The following is an 8,842-nucleotide window of genomic DNA, read 5'->3' as shown; positions in this document are numbered from 1 at the left end:
AACCCGCGGTAGTACTGAAGTTAAGTGATTTGCTTGTGAAGGACGTGGCGGGGATCTACTATCACCTCGCGTGTGCATTAAGGCTCATTTACACTTTGCTAAGTGCAAGTACTAAGGAAAGGTGCAAATATAGTGACCAATTATATGATTGATTAATTATATTATTATTATTATTATTATTATTGTTTATATGAATTTATGTATGTTTAAGTAAGTATATTGTATTAAATATATCTTTGTCGTGTAACCCATAACACAGGCTATATATGCTTAACTTGGGGCAACATAATTTGTGTAAAGTGTGTATCTATATATATAAAAATGAATTGCTGTTCGTTAGTCTCGCTAAAACTCGAGAAGGGCTGGACCGATTTGGCTAATTTTGGTCTTGAATTATTTATGGAAGTCCAGGAATGGTTTAAAAGGTAAAATAAATAGGAAAAGGCTGCTAAATTAAATAAAAACAACAAATTTGTTTTTCCTTTGATGTGTCCATACATAATTTCTATGAGAGAATTTATTGACGCACGGTTTGACAGTTCTGCTGTGAAACAATTTCATTACGACAGCAGGGTGCATATTTTACGAAGTAATTTTTGATGTTATGATATATTATTGACAAATTCATATAAAAATATTATTTTATTTATTATATACAGAACAACGTCTGTCGGGTCAGCTAGTTAATTATAAAAGTAACATCATAACCGCTGTGACATAGTTCTCGCATATCTTTTTGATTGGGCTATATAATTTTAATAATAAGTCATTTTGAAATACTATTTGAATAAAAATTTTTATTTTTGAATTTGTGTTTGAAATGAGGCAAAGAAATGCTCAAAAGCCTGGATTTAACATCGCTATCGTAGCTACTCAGATGTTATCAGAGATGATTCTTTAGGGTAACAGAGAACACCTAACTCCAGGTGACCTTAAACTTTACACCTTCTTGTAGGGGAATAAATTACGAAACGTGTCATCATTTTATTTTATAAGGGAAGCTTACAGCCACAAACACAATACACTTTTTTTATGAAAATAAGGAACGAGTCGAGCAGGACGTTCAGCTGATGGTAATTGATACGCCCTGCCCTGATCCTGAGCGGCACTGCATTGTAATAATGCAGTGCCGCTCAGGATTCTTGAAAAACACCAAAAATTCTGAGCGGCACTACAATTGCGCTCGTCACCTTGAGACATAAGATGATAAGTCTCATTTGCCCAGTAATTTCACTAGCTACGGCACCCTTCAGACCGAAACACAGTAAAGCTTACACATTACTGCTTCACGGCAGAAATAGGCGCCGTTGTGGTACCCATTATCTAGCCGGCATCCTGTGCAAAGGAGCCTCCCACTGGTATACATTTAAAACATGTGCATAAACATAAGGCCAATTAAAAGCTACCACATATGGAAAAAGAAAGATTATTTCTAAGTACATAAAATTATATCTAACAAATTATTTTGAAAGATTTACAATTAAGTTTATAAATAAAGTTTAATCAAGCGCCAACATATAATATTTACTAAGCGCACATCTAGTACTTTTTAGATTACTAGCAAATAAATCAAATTGAATATTACAGTCACTATTATACATAATTTTTGAACAAAAAAACAACCGCCTTCACAAACACTATTCCAAAACAATAGATATAATGTGCACTAAAAAGTATAAAAATAATTGAGTATTTTTATACAAACTAATTATTTAATTTAATTCTAGTAACGATTACTGTTATTTTTGGAATCGATGTCCTTCCGCCGCGACCCGCTCTCGCCTCTCGCCTCCTCACGACTCAAGCACATCTCACCTATAACTATGTATGTAGAAACAAACCTATCTTGGATGACACCGACTCCAAAAATTGGACTCCATTACAATGGGACCACACGGGAAGCACCAGCTTTCAAATAAAAAAAGAATTATCAAAATCGGTTCACCCAGTCGAAAGTTTTGAGGTAACAAACATAAAAAAAAGAGAACATACCGACGAATTGAGAACTTCCTCCTTTTTTGGAGTCGGTTAAAAATATTGCATAAATTGGAGGTTCTAAATAAGAAGCTATTTTAACGATACGTGTTTGATGGTAAGAGATATTAAGCAGAGGCGGTTCCTTGCGGAGTGGGACTCTAAGGTGAATTATATTAAACAATTGAGGGCTGTCGACAAATCCTTGGGCAATTTTCATTAAAAAGCTGATGTCATCGAGATTACGGAGTAGGTGCAAAGGAATTAGATGGATTTTCCACCTTCGACACGCCACAAGTTAGGATATCATCCCCACCATCTGGATGTGTGGTGGTCCTCCACAGTGCGGTTTTCAAGGAGCTTTCTTCCACGTACTACAAAGCTGTGGAATGAGCTTCCTTGTGCGGTGTTTCCGGGACGATACGACATGGTTACCTTCAAAAAAAGCGCGTACACCTTTAAGTGATCACCGCCGCCCACATTCTCTTGCAACACCAGAGGAATCACAAGAGCGTTGCCGGCCTTTAAGGAAGGTGTACGCGCTTTTTTTGAAGGTACCCATGTCGTATCGTCCCCGAAACACCGCACAAGGAAGCTCATTCCACAGCTTTGTAGTACGAGGGAGAAAGCTTCTTGAAAACCGCACTGTGGAGGACCGCCACACATCCAGATGGTGGGGATGATATCCTAACTTGTGGCGTGTCGTGCGATGGTGAAATTCGGCGGCAGGAATCAGGTTAAACAGCTCTTCGGAACACTCCCCGTGATAAATGCGGTAGAAGACACACAATGAAGCGACGTCTCTACGCAACGCCAAGTGATCCAGCCGTTCACAGAGCACTGAGTCCCCGACAATTCGAGCTGCTCTACGTTGCACGCGGTCAAATGGATCGAGCAGATACTGGGGTGCACCAGACCAGAGATGACAGCAATACTCCATGTGTGGCCGGACCTGCGCTTTGTAGAGCGCTAGAATGTGGGCCGGCTTGAAGTATTGCCGTGCTCTATTGATGACGCCCAGCTTCTTCGAAGCCAATTTGGCTTTGCCCTCCAGATGGCCACGGAATTGGCAATCGCTCGAGATTTCTAGACCCAGTATTCCGATACTAGGCGCGGCTTTAAGAGAAGTGTTCTCGAAGAGCGGTGATACGACAAATGGGGTTTTTTTAGTGGTAAACGCGCAAACTTGAGTCTTCTGGGGGTTAAATTGGACAAGGTTCAATTTACCCCATTCCGCGACCTTCTCGAGAGAGGACTCGATAGAAGACACAAGTTTCTCCCGGCACTGGTCGACGATTTCCTGAGAGAGACCTGCATGGCCCGTGTATACGGCATCACCAGTGCTGTCATCTGCATAGCAATGCATGTTGGAGGTGTCCAACATATCATTGATATGCAGAAGAAACAGCCTTGGGGCACTCCAGCATTCACGGGCTTCGGGTTCGAGCAATATCCGTCGACAACGACCAGTATGCTACGCCCAGTGAGGAAGCTGGAGGTCCACTTGCACAAGCTCTCGGAAAGCCCAAATGATGGAAGTTTTGAGAGGAGCGCCTTGTGCCATACACGATCAAAGGCCTTCGCTATATCCAGGCTACCTGCCAGGCCTTCCCCCTTGCTTTCAATAGCCGCCGCCCATCTATGTGTTAGGTATACCAGAAGATCACCTGCCGACCGTCCATGGCGAAAGCCGTACTGTCGGTCGTTGATCAACTGGTGACCCTCTAGGTATACTAAAAGCTGGTGGCTAATTATGCTCTCCATGATTTTGGAGAGCAGGGAGGTGATAGCAATAGGCCTGTAGTTCGCCCGATCCGAACTGTCTCCTTTTTTTTGGATCGGATGGACAAGGGCTGACTTCCATGAGTCAGGGACTACGCCTTTAGAATAAGAGTGCCGGAATAAACGCGTTAGCACCGGCGTCAACTCAGGGGCACACGTTCTAAGCACGATTGGAGAAATGCCATCCGGCCCGCTCGACTTCCTGACGTCCAACGAAAACAGAGCTCGCCTAACAGTTTTCTGTCTGAACTGTACTTCAGGCATAGAGCTCTGACACCGCGGGATGGTCGGCGGTGTTTTTCCGTTGTCGTCAAGAGTCGAGTTGGAGGCGAAAAGAGCGCACAGGAGCTCGGCTTTCTCTTTTGCCGTATGGGCCAGGGTGTCATTCCTCATGTGCAACGGCGGCATGGACGGCTGGTTGAAGTTACCAAGAGCAGCTTTCGACAACGACCAGAACTTGCGTGTTCCGGTCGGGTAACAGGAAAGCTGCTCGCCGATTTTGACGACGTGCTTAGACTTCGCACGGGCGATTTGCCGCTTAAAAAATCTGGAGGCACGGTTATATTTCCTCTTAAGAACTTTGCAGTTCGGATCCTTTGTGCCCAGCGCCGCAACCCAAGTTCGATACGCCTGTTTTTTGCAGTCAGATGCTGCTATAACTGACGCATCGAACCAGGGCTGTGATCTGCCACCGATCGGTACTACAGAGCTTGGTATAAAAATATCCATGCCCTGCAGTATCACATCGCCTACTGCAATGGCGCAGGCACTAGGATCATCCGAAGGGAAACAAACCTTGCCCCAAGGGTAGGATGCAAAAAAGGAACGCATCCTATCCCAATCTGCTGACTTGTAGTGCCAAACGCGGCGGGTGGCTGGTGGTCTGCGACGTTGGCGTCGGATAGGCACTACACTCCTGACCAGGCAATGGTCGGACGTTCCGAGAGGGGCGTCGACAAAGACCTGGTAACCATCGGGATGTGTAGTCAGCAGAAGATCTAATAAGGACGGCATGTGGCTATCCACATCCGGGAGCCGCGTTGGCGACTCAACCAATTGGGACAGACCATACGCCAATGCAAAATTATGCACAGATCGCCCTGCATAGTCTGTGGTACGTGATCCAAGCCATTCGGCATTGTGCCCGTTGAAATCACCCAAGACCACGATTTCAGCGGAGGGGATCTGTGCAAGCACGACGTCAATTGCTGCTTGAACGCAGCCCATGAGATGATCGGTTTCTGCGTTACCACTATGGGACCTGTAGACACACGCATAGATACGGACGCGGTCGTCTAAATCTACGCGGAGCCAGAGAGTAGACAGGTCCCTACCCTCAAAATTGCCGAGACGGCGACAGCAGATATCCTCCCTAACGTACACACATACCCCGGCATGAGGCAAAAAGTTGTGCTCAATTTTGTACCCGGGGTACGTTAAATATGACGTATCGCTAGGTCGAGATATCTGCGTCTCCGTAAGGAAACACAAGGCCGGCTGCGCCGTCTCAAGGTGGTGGTGGACGGCGATTAAATTGGAGTGAATTCCCCTGATATTGCAAAAGTCCACGTTGAGCGTGGAGCGGGGTGCCGTGGTGTTACTGCCTCGTTTGTCCTCGGTCATGCGCGGTTCTGTGCCCACCCCAGAATACGAAGGGCGGCCCGAGCGAGAGTGCTCGGGGAGGGATTCTCCGGCTCTGGTAGAGCTGGTACCCTCCTGGGGTAATATCTTTTTACGGACCGCTCTCATAATTTGTGTGGGGGGGGGGGGGGAAGGGATGGCCTCCGGTCCTCGACACTAACCTATGCGAAACATAGCGGCACTAGGCCGCTACTTCACGCCGGTATTCTGTGCGAGTGTGGTAATTAACCCGGACGAGTCTGGCCCGATTGTGCTGACGTCATAAGACGGCAGCGTGACTCTCCCACTTCTAAAAAGCCTTTAGTCACCTCTTACGACACCCATGGGCCTGGGACTCCCCTATTCTTTTTACGCCCCGGAGAAAGTACAGGGCATGCTTTTTCTGTACGTGTTCGATTGCGTTTATAAACAGTAACAAATAATAGGAGTCGTAACGCATAACAAAACTACACAAAAGTAGCGATGTTACGCCTCATGCAATACAACCGCAAACTCACCACACGACACCCGCCACCCTGGGACTAAAGACGGTCTCATGTTACACCAGCACTATTTATACTCAAACAAGCAGTACAAATATTACGCTTTTTTGCAGCACAAATAGGTGTTCAGACAAGAACTCACATAGTTTCCTAATAGTTCTTAATTTGATTTATCAGATATTTCATGTATTTATCAGAAATATTAAGAACGCCTTTAACTGCAATTAGACTTCGTAGATTTAATATTTCATATTCACCGTTTATTGTGTGTTAATGAATCTTCAATAAAATAAATTTTATACACACTGGTTTTGGCATACTGAACACTAGGTTTCGGAGCCGATGTTGGGGAATCTTCTCCCATTCTTCTACCAGGGCCTGATTTAGTGTCCTGAGGTGGTGGTCTCCGATTTCTGACTAGCCTCCCAAGCTCATCCCAGGCGTGTTCAATCGGGTTGAGATCAGGACTTCTTGATGGCCAAGCCATCACGCTGTTACCGACCTCCTGAATATACTCTTGTACGATATGAGCCGTGTGTGTGTGGACGGGCATTATCATGCATCAGCATCGACCCATCACCCATATTTGCTAAATACGGCCCTGCATACTCATTGAGAATCTCTTGAGCATATATTTGCCCAGTGAGGGTGCCATCTATGGCTACTAGCTCTGTGCGACCTTCTGAAGATATGCCAGCCCATACATGTACACTGCCTCCACCGTATTGGACTCTCTCGAGATGCAGGCTTGAAGGTATCGCTCACCAGGTCGCCTGTAAACACTTCGCCTTCCATCAGAAGTGTAAAGGGAGAATCGACTCATTCTGATCTCAAACAAAATTCTTGACCATTCTTCTTCATCCCACTGGATGTGTTCACGGGCGTATCGCAGTCTCGCTACTCGATACTGTCTCTCGAGTTTTGGGCCACTCGCTGGTCTTCGGGGTTTCAAATTTGCTTCAGCAAGTCTTCTTCTCACTGTACTGTCACTAATGTAGTCCCTCCGGGTCTGAAGTAGCTGTTGCTGGACTTCAACTGCATTTTGGTGGCGATTTCTTAACACAGTGGAAATCATATAACGATCTTCTCGGGCACTGGTACACCTGGGTCTGCCATTACAAGGTCTCCTCAGATGGTGTCCAGTCTCTTCGTACCTTCGCTTTACCTTCTGGACCGTTCGTACCGTCACATCCACCATTCTTGCAGTGCGACGCATACTGATGCCTAGTTCCAGAAAAGCCATGATCCTAGCACATTCTTCAACTGAAAGAGGCATGATAAATAAATGTTATGTGCTTTTTAGAATAAATTTTTAAAACATGACCCATAGATCTTGAAAAAAATTTAAAACAGAAAGAAAAATGTGAATGGTAAAATTGTAATTCGGAAACGTCCACTTTGAAAAAGGAATGGTTTTGTTTTTGAAGTTTTTTTTCAGCCAATTCTTAAAAGAAGGTTACCGACTATAAAGTTTTTATGTACAAAATTAAATTCTCTTTGGAGTCCTTTTTATTTCGAAAGTATATCTTGTGAACTTAAAACGTTATCCCAATTTTAAAAGTGTGATACTTACTTTTGAAGGCCAGTGTATTTTATACTATTTTAAAATCAGTTATTGAACGTTAAATATAGCATCCAATCAAAAAAGTTATGCGCAGATTTGAGCAGAAAGGGCAACAATCTCAGCGAGTCTTTTCAAATTAAATTAGAGAGTCTTAAAATGTACGTAAATAATATATTAAATAACTCCAGTAACGTGGAGATTCATGTATTTAAAACTAGTTTATCATTTTAATTAATATAACTTCGATAATTAAAGTACTTCAAAGCAAACACCAGATATTTAGTACCTATAGTAAGTAGTAATTTATTTAGTCGTTTTACAAAGAAAATATAACGTATAATTTTTTTTAAATTATCAATTCAGAGAGTAAATTGTTTTCATAATAGATGAAAATTTATTCAGTGTTGATTTAACTGACATAATTTTTGTAAAATTAATTCCAGAAAAAAAAAATTGTTGAAAACAATTAAATTATTAATAACATTGCTCTCTTAAACAATCTTAATAAAGTTTTAGACTCATATTTGAGAGCGCGCGAAATTAAAAATTAAAAAACAGGTATAAACATTTTTTTTAAATCTCTATTAAAAAATATTTCATTTACATATTTTATTTTAATATATTTCTCGTGGGTTATACCCAAATTTGAGTCTTTTCGAAACTTGCTATAATCATATCTCTAAAAATATTAGCTTTATCGTGAAAAATTATTAATATGGATCTGGATCTTTTTATTTGTATTTTAATAAATTATATAAAAAAGTGGCCGAATGAAAAATAACAATTCGTTGCAAATTAAAACGAAATTGTTTAAACAATATGGCACGGGGTAGCCCCATGGCAATGTGCATTTATATCATCATTAGGACAATTTGAAGAGAATTGCATAAAAATTGAGGTGGAATAGTTTTCGGTACTCATGCGCCGATTTCTCCTGGACTGAATAGATATAAATATCTACATAATAACACGCTCAAAAAATGTATTACATAGAGAACAGCAATTATAATCCATTCAAAAACATTCAATAAACAGATAACCTTCTTTCCATTATTAACTTATTATATATTATTAAATTATATTCTTATAATATTAACTTATATTCTTACAATACAAGTTAATTGAAAGAATTCCGAATTCATCGCGAATAGCTGCGAAACATTTAGAATTTCTATTGCATGATACTTGGTAGAGTCGCTATCGCTATTTGACCCAAAAAACTTCACACGAAGAAAAAGCGCTATTGTGTTCGAGTTGAACTATACAGTTTTGTCATCCGACAGAATTATGTTACTGAAATAGAGGAGCGTGTGGGCAGGTAAGGTAGTGCGCGGTAGAGCGAGACAAAGCAACCACCGCAGCCTTCCCAGAGTACGCAGGTAATATAGTTCGGCCGAGA

Source organism: Leptidea sinapis, chromosome 24 (assembly GCF_905404315.1).
Source record: "Leptidea sinapis chromosome 24, ilLepSina1.1, whole genome shotgun sequence".
Lineage (NCBI taxonomy): Eukaryota > Metazoa > Arthropoda > Insecta > Lepidoptera > Pieridae > Leptidea > Leptidea sinapis.
Note: the sequence above shows the minus strand (reverse complement) of the source record.